The 8,058-nt window shown below is 42.6% G+C and overlaps 1 pseudogene; it reads left to right on the forward strand.

The window, feature by feature from the left end:
* The first annotated feature begins 6,206 nt into the window (after positions 1 to 6,206).
* Positions 6,207 to 7,388, forward strand: LOC100434688 (homer protein homolog 2-like; annotated as a pseudogene).
* The last annotated feature ends 670 nt before the right edge of the window (positions 7,389 to 8,058 follow it).

The raw sequence follows: 8,058 nt of genomic DNA on the forward strand, positions 1-8,058 counted from the left end.
GAGACATGGAAATGTGGTCACTCCCACACTCAAGAGGAGCAGCTAATCCCCTGTCCCTAGTGGTCCTGGTGAGGAGCCACCCCTTACCTGTGCCTTCCTCAGTATCCACACCATGGGGTCTGTGCTGATTTGGGCTTCCCTTCCCATCACTCTCAATATTAGTGTCCTTGTGGATCAGGCTCAGCTGTGGCTGCTCCAGATGAGGCTGTTCTCAGTCTGCTCCCTCTGTGTTTGCAGAAGTCCTGTGTGAAGTTCACTGGGGGAGACAGAGGAAATAATGGTACAGCTGGGGGCTATCTGAGTCTCTCCTGCAAAGACTCTGGATTCACCTTCACTGACTGCAGCATAAGCTTGGTCCAGCAGGCTCCAGGACCAGGGTTGATGTGGGCAGCAACGGGGAGAAATTGAAGAGGAAGTTCTCAGTGGTACCCTCCATGAATACAAAGAATCTTCACAGTCCCCACGACACCCTTATGTGCATGGTCTCACCGACATCTTTACTTCCTTTATCACTTTTGTTCTGTAAATCACAATGAATAGTGCATTCTTCATCTACTATACATTTGTTAAGTCTTTTTTGGTGTCTTTAAAAAAACTAATAACTTTATAGTATGTAATATCCTTGTTAAGTCCTAAAAGTGTTTTTCGATGTCTACCTTGTCTTAAATTTATACAGCTACTATAGCTTTTCTTGGTTTATGTTTTTATAATCCATGTTTTCTCATATTTATCTTTTCTATTTGTGAATACGTAGAGTAACTTTCTTGTACATAGCTAATAGTCATGTATTGCTTTTTTTGGCAGTCCTTAAATATTCGAATTTTTTTTTTATTATACTTTAAGTTTTAGGGTACATGTGCACAACGTGCAGGTTTAAACAAACAACCCCATCAAAAAGTGGGCGAAGGATATGAACAGACACTTCTCAAAACAAGATATTTATGCAGCCAAAAAACACATGAAAAAATGCTCATCATCACTGGCCATCAGATAAATGCAAATCAAAACCACAATCAGATACCATCTCACACCAGTTAGAATGGCGATCATTCAAAAGTCAGGAAACAGCAGGTGCTGGAGAGGATGTGGAGAAATAGGAACACTTTTACACTGTTGGTGGGACTGTAAACTAGTTCAACCATTGTGGAAGTCAGTGCGGCGATTCCTCAGGGATCTAGAACTAGAAATACCATTTGACCCAGCCATCCCATTACTGGGTATATACCCAAAGGATTATAAATCATGCTGCTATAAAGACACATGCACACGTATGTTTATAGCAGCACTATTCACAATAGCAAAGACTTGGAACCAACCTAAATGTTCAACAACGAGAGACTGGATTAAGAAAATGTGGCACATATACACCATGGAATACTATGCAGCCATAAAAAATGATGAGTTCATGTCCTTTGTAGGGACATGGATGAAACTGTGTATTGCTTTTTTAAATCAACTATAATAAATTCTATTTTTTTTTTTTTGAGAAGGAGTCTCACTCTGTCGCCCAGGCTGGAGTGTAGTGGTGCCATCAGGGCTCACTGCAAGCTCTGCCTCCTGGGTTTATGCCATTCTCCTGCCTCAGCCTCCCGAATAGCTGGGACTACACGCGCCTGCTACCACACCCGGCTAATTTTTTGTATTTTTAGTAGAGACGGGGTTTCACCGTGTTAGCCAGGATGCTCTCAATCTCCTGACCTTGTGATCCACCTGCCTCAGCCTCCAAAAGTGCTGGGATTACAGGCACGAGCAATAATTCTATTTTTAAACCAACACTATTTTTTCCATTAATTTTTGTTTAAATTAACATTTTATAATGATGTTTATTTCTCTATTAACATGGTATTTAATTCCCTTTTTATAAATATTGTATAGTTACCATAAGATTTACAATAAAAATTGTATGTAATTAGATTTTAATGTAAATCCTGTGATGGCCTTGATATGAAGAACAGTGTAACTGTGTGCTTTGAATTCCTCCTTCTTGCCACTTTTTCTTGTTTATTCTCAGTTTGCACTTACATTTGCTGTAAAATACAATATGTAATTTTTTATTGCTTTATACAGTTATATCTTATAGCAATTACAAATGTTAAAAACTACAATTCATCTTGATTTTTCCATTTTTACAATCTTTATTTCTTTGTAGAGATTTCTATTTTGAGTGTATATCACATGGCTACTCGCAGAGAATCTTTGTAAAATGTGCCCTGAAACATGAGTGTGCTGACAACACATTTTCTCCAGATCTTTTTTCCTGACAGAATTTTATTTGCCATTCACCTTTAATGAAATTGTAATGCATGTAGAATTTCAGTTTGCATTTCACCTGTAATTTATTTTCTTGTACTTATTATTATTTTTTCCTGGAGATGATAACACATTACATTTTGCTGAGCCTTTATTAACCACGTTTCTGCGAACCTAGTCAGGCTTGGGTTTCAAGTGTATGGTTACCATGGCTATCAGAGTTGAAATCAGCTTCTCCTGTTCACAAAAAACTTCAGATTCCTCCAGTGATACCTGTGTTTGTGTCCCTGTTTGGCTTTGGGTCTTCACATTTCATTCTCCCCAGAGAAAGGCTGTCTCTTTCTGCTGTGGCAGGTGCATCCTGCTGACATATTTACTTGGTGATTGTTTGTGGCGTGAAGGGGCTCGGACACAGGGGCACATTTTCCAACCTTCTGACTGAGCCTCCTTCTTAGCTATGGGTGGTGACACTGGCTCTGATGCATGAGCTTCCAAGCGTTCCTGTTCCTTCCCTTCTCCAGTGTCACAGTGTCTCTTCCTAGTCATGCTGTTTTTTCATCAGTGTCCTCAGCTTCTCATCCACTGTCCTTACCCCACAGATTCCGGATTTCATTCCTCAGGAAGCAGATGGGAGGTGATTCTGGGTAGAGTTTCCTTGATGTCCTCTGATTCCTTGTATTCTAGTTGATTCTACCAGTGCCCACAGGACACAAGATTTAATAAATGTCTCCCACATATAATGAAGGGGGATTCAGCATTGAACGGAGCTACTGTTTTTCTCCCCAGTCAACACCACAGGCCAGCAGGTGGGTGAGTTGTCTGGGGATTTCCCCAATTCTGTAGGAAAAGCCTGCAAGTGCCGGGAGTTTCACACTCTCACACCATTAGCGCATACATCCTCAAGCAACTCATTAAACATTTCCAGGTTAGCTTTTTCCTATCTTCAATACCATGCCATGAGTGGCACCTGCCCCAGGTACTCTAATAAATGGGCCCTAGTTCTCTCTGCAGGACCCTATTTTCTCATATTTCAGATATTTTTTTTCTCTGTGACATCAACTCAGATATGGTGAGGGGTTTATTTTTTGTAGTTCTTCATGTTTTTTGTTAACGAGGTCAGAATAATATCATTTTCTCAATTTTTACATTCTAACCCTTAGTATCTGATTTCTAAATAAAATTCAGAAACTAAGACAACAAATGAAGTATCCATTACTTGGTGCATTGTTAAACAATTTGAGAAATATTCATATACTGAAATACAATGAACCACTGAAATCAAGGCATGCCTCATTCACATAAGAACATGAGGACATTATCAAATAATTTTGCCGAGTGGAGGAAGCTAAAGAATTCACTGTCAATTTCATGTGATTTCATTTGTATAAATTGTAGAATATGCAATATTCTAAATTAACATAGAGAAGATCTGAATTTCTCTGAAAATAGGGTGGGGAGAGTAACAATGTGGTGAAATAAAATTACAGACAAGTGAGATTAAAAAATTAGAGGCTAACTTAATTGCTAAAACATGATTGAAGTGCTGATTCAATGACTGCACACATATATCAATATTTTCCAAATGCTGCACTATCAATTTGATTTCATTATTGACTTTTTTTAATAAGGCAGTAACAGAAATGAATATATTGGCTGAGAAAGAGCAAGAAATGGATAAATATTGACACTTGAATAATCAAGGACTCCTGAAAATACACACATGTGAACACTGATTGTAGATTTCAGGTAAACACTAGAAAAGGCAAAATTACATAAAGTTGTTATGACAGGAGGCACATCCTGAAAACCTCACTAAACATGTCCCACACCGCCCTGGAGTTGTCTCAGAGGAGCAGTCTCCTCCAGTGTTTACAGTCACAGACACAGATAATAGGGCTAAGTCTGGCCAGATGTGTGATATTGGACACATTGCACAACTGCTCTGTTCTGTATGTAATTTATCTTCTCTACAAATGTAACATTGATGGTTGCATTAAATATATTCTGCAAATATGTAAAAGTTAAATAAGCTGATGTCTGCTAAATGATTACCAAGGCACAATCACATAATCTGAAGTGATATTTTCCAGAGTGATAGGATTACCTCCAGTGTTTTCCAGGACACTCTCATCTGCTCCGGGCACTGCCTTCTCCTCAGCCGTCCCACCCCTGAGCTTGCTGTATAGTAGGAGACATGGAAATAGGGCCCACCCTTTGCTGATAAAAACCAGCCCAGCCCTGACCCTGCAGCTCTGGGAGTGGAGCCCAGCCCCCGAATTCCCAGGTGTTTTCACTCGGTGATCAGCACGGAACACAGAGGACTCACCATGGAGTTTGTGCTGAGCTGGGTTTTCCTTGTTGCTATTTTAAAAGGTGATCTATAGAGAACTAGAGATATTGAGTGTGAGTGCACATGAGTGAGAGAAACAGTGGATATGTGTGGCAGTTTCTGAGCCGGGTGTCTCTGTGTTTGCAGGTGTCCAGTGTGAGATGCAGCTGGTGGAGTCCGGGGGAGGCTTGGCAAACCCTGCACGGTCCCTGAGACTCTCCTGTGCAGCCTCTCGATTCACCTTCAGTAGCTACTACATGAACTGTGTCCACCAGGCTCCAGGGAATAGGCTGGAGTTGGTTGGACAAGTTAATCCTAGTGGGGGTAGCACATACCTCATAGACTCCGGGAAGGGCCGATTCACTACCTCCAGAGATAACGCCAAGAACACACTTTGTCTGCAAATGAACAGCCTGAAAACCGAGGACAAGGCCCTGTATTAGTATACCAAAGACACAGTGAGGGGAGGTCAGTGTGAGCCCAGACACAAACCTCCCTGCAGGGCCATGCGGGTGGTTTCCTTTCTCAGCTGCAGGAGGCAGGCTCATTGTTGCAGGACTCTGGAGACTTATTAGGTTGTGATATTTTACTATGGTTATTTATCATGAACTTTTTTATTGGGAATTGTGTTTTATTAATTCTTATTTTATATATAAGGTTATTTTTTTAAAATACATACCTTCAAGAAATAATTCTTCCTAATAATTTGCACTTGTTCTTTTTAGAGTTTTGTTAACATCTGTTGATATTAGCTACTACATAGCTATAGGGACATTAATTTACATCTATAGACATATGTGTAAATACACAAACTTATACATATATGTGGTCTTGTATATTTAATAATAAAATTATAATATATAACAATTATAAAATATATCCTAAAGAATAAAACAGATAAATTATAGTAATCCATAATTCCTTTCAATCATTGCCTATAGTTTACATAAATTGATGTCTATTTGTAACCTGAAACATAGTGTACTGGTCATTTTCAAACAGCCAAGAACAAATTTCAAATGTCGTTGTCACACACACAAAAATAAAAATTTGAGGATTTGAGGTGATATACATGTCAATCAGCTTGATTCAATTATTCCATATTGCATTCATAAATCATAACATAGCTTTATTCACTATAAATACATACAACCAAAATTTCTCAATTTTCAATGAAATTTTAATTATACATATTTTATCTGTCCTAGATCATGAATGTTTTTCTGTCAGGATGTGATTAGATTGTCCTGAGAAACAAATTCAGCCTCCTGCCTCCTGAAGGCTTCAGGAAGCAGCTCCTAGATGGGGAGAAGCAGGCAACCCGTGTGTGTCCACAGGACCTGGAGCCTCTCTGTCCTTGGATTAGGCCCCCTCCTCAGGATTACAGGGCTCTTCAGTTTTCTCAACATGCTGTTATACCAGAGAAGCACAAAACACTTAATTTCATTATACTTTGCTTCAATTTTTCAAAACAACACAAAGGTAATAATTTTAACAATAAACATATTACAACCTACTATACATGAGACCCTTCCTGTGCTTCAAGGTTTCTTCCCAGGACTTTGTATGTATTACATATTTTCAGTTTTTTTCTGTGATGGAATGTTGACGTCTCCTTATTACAGATTATTCTTTTAATTTGTCTCTTAGAATGATTTTTTCCAGAGCCCCCACCCGCCCGCGCCTGGCGGAATGGAGCAGCGCCAGGGATGAGCCAGGCGCGCAGGGGCCGCTGCATGTGACGTGCGAGGAGCGAAGCCCAGCAGGCCGAGAGCCAGCGCGAGAGGCCGGGTCGGAAGCAGCCGCCAGAGCAGCATCAGAGATGGGAGAACAGCCCATCTTCACCACCCGAGCGCGGGTCTTCCAGATTGACCCCAACACCAAGAACTGGATGCCTGCAAGCAACAAGCGGTCACCATTTCCTGCTTCTATGATGTTGCAAGTAACAGCTATGGGATCATCAGTGTGGACAGAGCCAAGGTGACTATAAACAGCACAGTCACACTGAATATGACCTTCACCAACATGTCACAGCCGTCTGGGCAGTGGGCCGACAGCGAGCCAACACAGTGTTTTGTTTGGGGTTTTCCTCTGAGAAGCAGCTGACAATGTTTGCAGAGAAATTCCAGGAGGTGGAAGAAGCGGCCAATACAGCCAAAGACAAGACCCAGGAGAACATGGAGCCCTCGAGTAATCATCCTGAGAATCAGGGCATGGAGCCCCATCTTCTATTCTGGCATCCAGTGTCAACGGGACAGACGATGAAAGGCTTCTCAGGCCGCTGCAGCCGACACGAACCTGCAGTCTGGGAACCACAAGCTGAAGGCAGCCTCGACGCGGAGTGCTGCCGACGGGAAGAAGTGGGAGATGGAGCTGCAGACCCGGCGGGAGACCGACGCCCGGCTGACCACAGCGCTGCTGGAGTCGGAGGCCAGTGTGGAGCAGAGGAAGAGGCCGTGAGACCCACAGAGAGAAGGACAAGAACACGCAGCTGAGGAGGAGGATCGAGGAGCTGGAGGTCAAGCTCCGAGAAAAGGAGGCAGAGCTGGAAGATCTCCGAAAACAAAGTGAAACCACACCTCAGCTCAGGTTAGAGTGCGACTGTGTCTCTGAGAAGATGGAGGCGGCAGAGAGAGGATCAAAACCTGGAAGACAAAGTGCGTTCCATAAAGACGGACACTGAGAAGAGCAAATCCCGACAGCGCCACCTGGAGGTGGAGGTGAAGAGCTTCCTGGAGGCGCTGGACAGGAAGATCCACTACCTGCAGGACTTCCGCCCAGGCCTCCCAAGCTGGGCACCAACAACTAGGGCTGGCCGAGGCCCGGGACCCCCACCGTGAGTCCCAAGCGTGTGTGGGAGACTAGATGGCGCTAGGACGTTCCCTGTGTGCGTTGCTTCTGTAAATGCAGGCGCAGTGTGTCGTGTTTTCAAACCAGTTGTGCCATCCACTCACTCCTTTCCAGAATAGAAATCTCCTCTCGCTTCTCTGGCCTTGTGAGGGTGTGGACAACTGGAAGATTCTGACTCAGGAATCCAGAACTAGGTCTACCTTCAACATTTACATAGTCAGGGCAGGGATGTTTATATCTTTCATAAGGGTTGTTGGAACCATATGAACTGAAAAAAAGCATTTTCTCATTCAAATATTGATATTCTTTACACCAGACCATCGGGCTCCTTTTATCCAATAGCATTCAGAGTATTTGAAGGTCCTCCAGGCGCCAGCTTTGGGGCGCACAGAGAGAACAACATTCCCCTCCGACAACATCGGGAAGCTTTAAAATAACTGTCTAGTGGAGACTTACCCAGAGATGGAAAACAGGTTTCTGGTGAGTACATTTTCTGGCTTGGGAATCACCTGTATCCCTGATCCTGCCCCCTGCCCCCCAGTTTGTGTGGTTGCGACAGTGTTCCATTTCTTGGTTTTAATTTCTGAGCAGATGATTGTGGTGTGAGAACAGCACACAGTGAGGGTGCC

Source organism: Pongo abelii, chromosome 22, assembly GCF_028885655.2.
Source record: "Pongo abelii isolate AG06213 chromosome 22, NHGRI_mPonAbe1-v2.0_pri, whole genome shotgun sequence".
NCBI lineage: Eukaryota > Metazoa > Chordata > Mammalia > Primates > Hominidae > Pongo > Pongo abelii.